The sequence below is a fragment of the Filicampus tigris genome, chromosome 21 (assembly GCF_054856515.1).
Source record: "Filicampus tigris isolate MCC_2025a chromosome 21, RoL_Ftig_1.0, whole genome shotgun sequence".
In the NCBI taxonomy this organism is placed as follows: domain Eukaryota; kingdom Metazoa; phylum Chordata; class Actinopteri; order Syngnathiformes; family Syngnathidae; genus Filicampus; species Filicampus tigris.
Window position 1 is genome coordinate 5,268,094 of NC_141237.1, and position 7,268 is coordinate 5,275,361.

Here is a 7,268-nt window from a genome sequence, read left to right on the forward strand (position 1 = left end):
TTTGGCAATTTAGCATTGCCCATATGTCTAGTGTACATGGTTCCAATTTGGCGTCAGCCTCTGACGGACCATAGTCAAAATGGCCCTCAAAAAAATGCGCTGCAAAAAATTTGGCAGACTTCCTGTGTCTTAACAACCACATGGGTTCTTGAGACTTTTTTGTGGGTCCAATCATGATAGTCATGCCTATGACCAAACTCAAGAAATAAAACGGTAGACATCCTGTATCTTTTCCGGTATGGGTTCTTGAGACTTTTTTGTGGGTCTACATGCATTCCAAATTTCCTGTTGTGAAGTAAAACTGGCATCACGGTCTGTTTTTAAAAAAAAAAAAAATTACCTGGGGGATACAAATAAACTCAACAAACTAAACGGTTGACATCCTGTATCTTTTCCGGTATGGGTTCTTGAGACTTTTGTGTGGGTCTACATGACTTCCAAATTTCCTGTTGGGAAGTAAAACTGGCATTTTTTTTTAAATTACCTGGGTGACACAACCAAACTAAACAGACCAAACGGTAGACTTCCTATGTTTTGTGACTATGGGTTCTTGCGACTTTTTTGTGGGTCTGCTCATGATAGACATGTCTACCAAATGACATGTTTCTAAATGAAAATCTATGACTCTCTTCCGGACATTTTTGGTGACTCTGGTGAGGCATCAAACTTCGCCACGCATGCTGAACCCTCAGGAAATACGGAAAAAACTCAAATGTTTGGCAATTTAGCATCGCTCCGTTTTCGAGTTTCCGCGGTTGCAATTTGGTAGAAATTAGACCAAATCTGTAGTACTAGGATGCTGTTGCACTTGCAGTAAAACAGTCCTTAGAGCAGAGTCGTCGACAGTGGAGCCGTGATTCGATTTGGGAACCATTAGGTGGTACTTCCATCCATCCTGTACAATATACGCCGTGGTGCCTCACTAAGAGGATGAGACGATGACATCACCTCCAGTTCGGAATACCTCCTTCGTGTATGAATGGGAGAGCGAGGGAAAACGGTGGTGGGCGGGCTGGAAAACGAAAGAAAGCAATTTGTGAGATTAAAACATTTGTGGCGCATGATTTAGAAGATCGTGTGACGTTCCCCCCCCTCCCTCCCACACACACACACACACACACACTACGACTTTCTTATTATACTCTGCAGACAAGGTCAAAGCTTATTAAAAAGTCACCATTAACATTCTCACCAGGCCACCTCCTCCTCCACTTGGCTGGCTGGCAATTATTTGCTAAGTCATGACGGAACGCTGACCAATGTTTCTGATGAGTCATGGCGTTTGTCGCACTTGCACCTTTCCGCAAGTTGAATCACGCCGAGGTCAAATGGATTTAGTCAGCCAGGTCGTGATGGATGTGCTGGATATGGAGATGGGCAGGGTCGTTATAAAGTCGGATATTTTTCAGAAAAAAGTTGCAATACTGTGAGAATAACGTCCTTTTTTTTAATTAGAAAAGTAGCTATAATTTTACAATAATAAAGTCAGATTTATTCAAGAAAAGTCAAATACTCTACCCTGATAGAATGAAAATAAATTCAAATTATTTCCTGAAAAAGACATTCATAATTTTACAAGAATAAAATTGTATTTTTTTTCTAGATAAAAAGTTGAAGTCATGTACAGTGTATATTTTTGGAGAAATAGTCCGAATGAAGGCGCTTTTTTCAAAGACAAATTTGGGATTTTCCCAAGAATAACGTACAGTAGTATTTTTTAGTCTTGATAATACGCCAGATTTTACACTGTCATATTTTCTCATAGTCGTAAAATGCATAAGAAAAAGTTGTAATATTACAATAAAAGTCATATTTTCCCTCCTAAAAAGTTGTAAAAATGTAAAAAAAAATTCTTTCAGGAAAAATGTTTTTTTTTCCAAGATAAAAATTGCAAATTTGTTTAGAAAAATATTTTTAGATTGTGTCTTTTTCTCAACAAGTAACAATCACATAAAAAAAAAGTAATTTTGATAAGAAATATATTTCTTATTTTAGTACTAATGACATAATGGTACGCCACTACTACTTAACAGCCAACCAAACAAATAAACAAACAACCAGTTAACCAAAAGATGACTAAAAAAAACATTTATCTCCGAATCAACAAACTAACCAATCGGCCAAAAGTGAGCATTATTATCAATTTTCACCATTTGTGATGTGCTTTGAGCAGTGTACCTAATAATTTGTCCGGTGCGTGTAAAACTAGCATGCAGAGTTAGAGGCACACTTGCAAGGTGAGAGGCGCTTTTATCAAATGAATGGTTCTTATCATTATTATTATTGTGGATGGCTGCTTTCCTGAGAAGAAAGTAAGTCAAGTTTAATTGCAAGGTGAGGAGCGGCTGCCTGCGTGATTGTTGGGGGATTGCCGCCTTTTTAATGAAGGTAAACATGACACTTGGCGTCCATGCTGCCTCGCTCACATGTGGTTTTCTACTTGCCGATGTCAGACCGTCGTGGCGACAAAAAAAAAAAAAAGCATATTAATTATGAGTGCGCGCTTTAAGCGGTGCGGCAGCTCGTCCGCCTGTCGAAGCGCTTTCCCCGCTCTCCTTTTTGCGACTGGTGCGCTCGCAAGCGCAGGACGGGACATGTTGACAGTCTGCGGCGATGCCTTCAAGGCTTGCAGGAAAAAAATAAAATGATTTTTGCCTTGCTTTAAAATCTGCCAACCAACCTAACATCCATCCATCCATCCAGCCTACCAACCAAACTAACGACTTATCTACCAGTCTACCACCCTACCTACCAACTCACCTACCTACCCACCTATCTACCTCCCACCGTATCAATTTATCAATCTACCAACCAGCCTACCAATTTATCTGCTAGCTATCTACCGAGCTACCAACTTACCTACCATCTACTAGCCGACCTACCAATTAACCACTCTACCAACCATTCTACCTATCAAGCTTCTAACCTTGTAAATAGAAGTATCAGTGAATTGAATTGTTGAGAAAACAACCAAAAGTGTTTACTGCAGTTTCCAGCCATGTTGATTTGTGTTTCCGGACCTTGTGGATCTTGTTGTCATCACTGCTTGTTTTAGGTCTTAAATTGTAATCTGTCGTCTTTTGATGTACGCTTCCACGAAGGAGTGGCCCAATTACAGGAGGCTTCATGCACACCGTCAGCCACACTTTTTTTTTTTTTTTTTTTTTTGTGGCCAGCTAAGTAGAGTTAGACATGAAGGGCCGCTGTGATGTTTTCACACAGATGATCATTTTTGAAACGCCGGCCTTTTGAACACAGGATGTGTTTTGGAGAGTGGCGTCATTAGCTCGGGGCGCAGTCATCTCATTCAAAACTCTCATTCGATGTTGCAAAATGCCAATAATCCATTCTCGCTAACTTTAACGTGAGTTGTGATGGCTTCCTCACAAGAACCATGTGATTGCGCTCAGCCAATCAAGGAAGGTATTGATGAAGATTTTAAAAAAATTAATAGAATTGTATGAGTAGATTATTTATTACAATGGTCACGATAATGATAAAAAAATGTGATTGAAGTAATTGTGATCTTAGTCATAGTAAAGTCAGACTTTTTTTTAATATACTGTAAAACTAAACATATAACAAAGAGGATTCCGCATTGTCTACTTAATTAATGAAACCACATAACTTTGCCTTACGAAAGTCCACTAGCTTGATGCTAACACGCAATGCAAAACGCCATGACGGGCTAACAAAAGTAGCATCAATGTCTTTATCCCCCGGAACAAAACAACTAATATTACTGCGCCTTAGTTGTGGCGATCTTCTTCTGGGTTTCATCATGTTGTATGTTTGCATGTGCAATATTGTCCCCTAGTGGCCAAGTTGCACACATCAGAAAGAAAATATCCATTGTATTAATATATGAAACCACGATGCACAATATGTTTTATTTGTTAACATTCCATTTAATTGTTAGAAGTAATGTTTTACAGAGCTCATTTTTTTTGTCTTTAGTTTTTGGACCGATTACCACTGGCCTTGCTATTATTCATAAATATTTGTATTTATGAGGAACCCTGTCGCAATCATAAAATCTCATCATTATGTGTACAGGTGACATTTTGAATGACATTTGAGCATTCTTACCTTTCGTACAAATGAGACCCTAAAGGCTCCCCCGGAAACACCCGCCTCGCCCCCCAAATCCCCCCCCCCCCTCCTCCGCCTGCCCCTATCACGTGACTGTCTCTTTGCTGGTTCACTCATCTCAGCCTCGCTTGCTTCCTCGCTCGCAATGATGTAATGCTCATCCCGAGACAAAAGCAGTTTTAATATTACATCATCGCTTCTAAACCTGAGTGCACATGCGCAGCACAAACACACACTGGCACGCGCACACGCACTCACACACGTACACGTTTGGGATAATTAAGCAGCTCAGACTCCATTGTTGACATTCAGCAGCCTTTCACAACTTGTGAATGTGGCGCTAATTTGACTTTTTTTTTCTCCATCATTTTCCTTTACACTCCGAATGAGCTTCTCAGGGTAGTCTCTCATTTCATTTTTGTAGATTCTTTTTTTTTTTTTTTTTTTATGCATCAAGGCTGCAGGAAAGAAGCAATTACAGCGCGTCTTCGTCTCCATCCTCCCTGTCACACATCTGGCTTCCTGTGAAACGCGCTCAATAATGAATGTTGTGCTTTTTCTTTGCCGGTGGGGTGGGAAATCACGGGAGGTTGCCAATGTTGTCGTCGTGGCCCGTTGTTGTCACAAGGAAAGCCTGTGTTTTCATAACACCCGACGTGTGCTCGCATGCTCCAAAAAAAAAAAAAACCCCAAAAAAAGACCACTTATGACACACGTCGATCATCTTTGATAATTACGTATTTGCCGGCATGTAATTACATGATAGACGCACTGACACGGCGAGATCAATATTGACTTGTGTTATTCGATTTTATTTGACATGAATGCTATTTGATTGACTGAGCGCCCATGGTTGCGCAAGGAAATGAAGCCATATGTTGTTCGCACTGTTTGCTGTGATTAAGATGCATTTGTACTTGCCAAATATTTACACGCTAGTATAATATCAACCACAGTGTTTAAGATATTTTTGTTTAATTTAGAACATGATATAGATATGTCTGTACGCTCCGTGATTAATTGCATTGCCGTGGTACTGGCAAGCAGTGAGAGTCGGCGCGGCCTGTAATATTAGTTGTCGTCACCAGCAATTACGGATTTCCTCAATGACAGGCCGCTGTGTTTTATAGGCCTAAAGTACTGATATTGATGGCAGGTAATGCTAGTTCCCGTCCCTCTGTGTAAATAGAATTTGAGGTAATGGGCCATGCTTTAAAACGGACAGGGAAAGAGGCATGCGGTCCAATGTAAAGGTCCACTTGAAAATGTTTTTTTTCTTATTTCACATCATCCATATCGAACCATTTTTCATTGTTAGCTCAAGTGGTATAGCAGAAGTATTTGAATGAGCATTCCATCGAACTTGTACACTGTTACAAAAACAACCCACTTCTAAATACAATATACTCATCATTGAGACTTTTACATACATGTGGTCCTCAGGTTTCAATCCTGAGCCCCCTGTAATTTCCCTCATTATTGTTACGAAAATTGTAATCATCCAATATTATGCAGTGTTTTTTCCTTTTTTTATTTAAACGTACATACAAATACAATATGATATATCGATACAATTATTTATTTATAGTTTTCTCATTTTTACGTCCCTGGAGTTCACAATCCATGCAATCAAATCAGAAAGTCTTGTGAAGGTCATTTCCCCTAAGGGACAAGTATTGGACTGCTGGACGAGCAAATGATGCGTTCACGGTCGTAGGAAATCCAAAGTCTCTTCCCGCTCAAGCCTCTCTCGTTAAATACTTTTGCCCCATTCAGATCTCGTCCCTCCTCCCCCTCCTCGTTTTCCCCTCTCTCGTGTGTGGATGCGAATGTATCGCTGATATCTTTCAATCGAGGGCTCCGCTGTGCTTGCAATCACAGCGTCATTGTTCGCCTCATGTTGTGGAAAGCTCCTTTGACAGAGCGCCGTGATGAATCACCTGCGCCGAGGCTTGTGGGAAAACGAGGCCTTCAGATCCCATCGGCCCTCCTCTCCTCCTCCTCCTCCTCCTCCTCCTTCTCCTTCTTCTTCTTCTTCAGTGGAAAAAACAACAACATTCAATTCATTTGCGCTGCTCTTTCATGTCGTCCTGCACACACACTTGTTTTAAAAAGTCCTTTTTCCCTATTGTGACAAAGTAAATACGAGGCGGGTTTAGCTCATAAAAGGCAAACGCTTTTACTTGCTTAAGGTGCTGACGGCCCGGGCGCACTCTGTTGTGTTGGCGGCTTATAAAAACAAAAAACGTGCACTAAGGTTTAAAAAAAAAAAAAAAAAAAGACACGGCCGCCAAATTAAGTGGCGGAGGATTCCAATTCTTTTCCCAGCCGGTGGAAAAACCAATCCCAAAACATCTCCACCCTCCTCCTCGCCCTCCTCGCCCCTTTTTGTCCCGGAACTCTTTCAAGTTGCTCGATTTCTCCCGTTGTCTTACTTTGGGATCCCTTATATCAACTCAAAAGAGGCAAATATAAACTTGCAGGCGTGTTAGCGTGTGAGTACACGACCGCCTCCGAGGTGTTTTGTTCCCGAGCCGCGACACTCCCTCCAGGCTGGCGAGGGAGGCGAGGTTCGAGGCCGTCAACCCCGGTCACGCCGTCTGGAAGAAAGACGCAATTTTCATGCATTTCATGCATTGACAAATTCACTGGTTCATCAAGAAAAACCCTCATTGTCATGTTATGCTCACCGTGCATACCACCACCCTCATTGTCTCTCTGCTTCCCCCCAGGTTTTATACAAGCTCAGAGAAGTGAGGCTTGGCAAGTCCATATATCTTTTGTGCTCCAATTAAGCAGAACCAACTGGAGACATTTGAGGGCAGACTGGCTGACTCCAAAGTAAGGTGCGTTGTCGTTTGCAAGAAGTCAATAACCGTAACATTATATTTTGATGAACAAGCTAATATCAATTTACCATTATTTCACCGACAATGCACGCAGACAAAGGCCAGGTGATCCTTGCCAGAATCAACCAACCGTGCACACGGCCGCAATTGACGCCATTTTGTTTCAATGATTCAATTAGCCACAAGTTTAAAAAAAAGCCCAGAGGGAGTTTATGGACGCGGACACTTTTGTACCTGCCAGCTGTGCAGCCATCACTCAGCCCAGTGCTCTAAATGCAGACATAACAAGCAGCCTAACACGCACGCAGGCACACACGCACACACACG

The 7,268-nt window shown here is 41.5% G+C and overlaps 1 protein-coding gene across 1 annotated transcript in view; it reads left to right on the forward strand.

Annotated features, from left to right (window-relative positions):
- The window catches only part of rbm33a (RNA binding motif protein 33a), a 55,889-nt gene extending 48,950 nt beyond the window's left edge, over positions 1 to 6,939 (forward strand). The window contains exon 22 of the transcript XR_015084128.1: positions 6,825 to 6,939. The gene's annotated coding sequence lies outside the window, so the exon portion shown is untranslated. The remainder of the gene's footprint in view (positions 1 to 6,824) is intronic.
- The last annotated feature ends 329 nt before the right edge of the window (positions 6,940 to 7,268 follow it).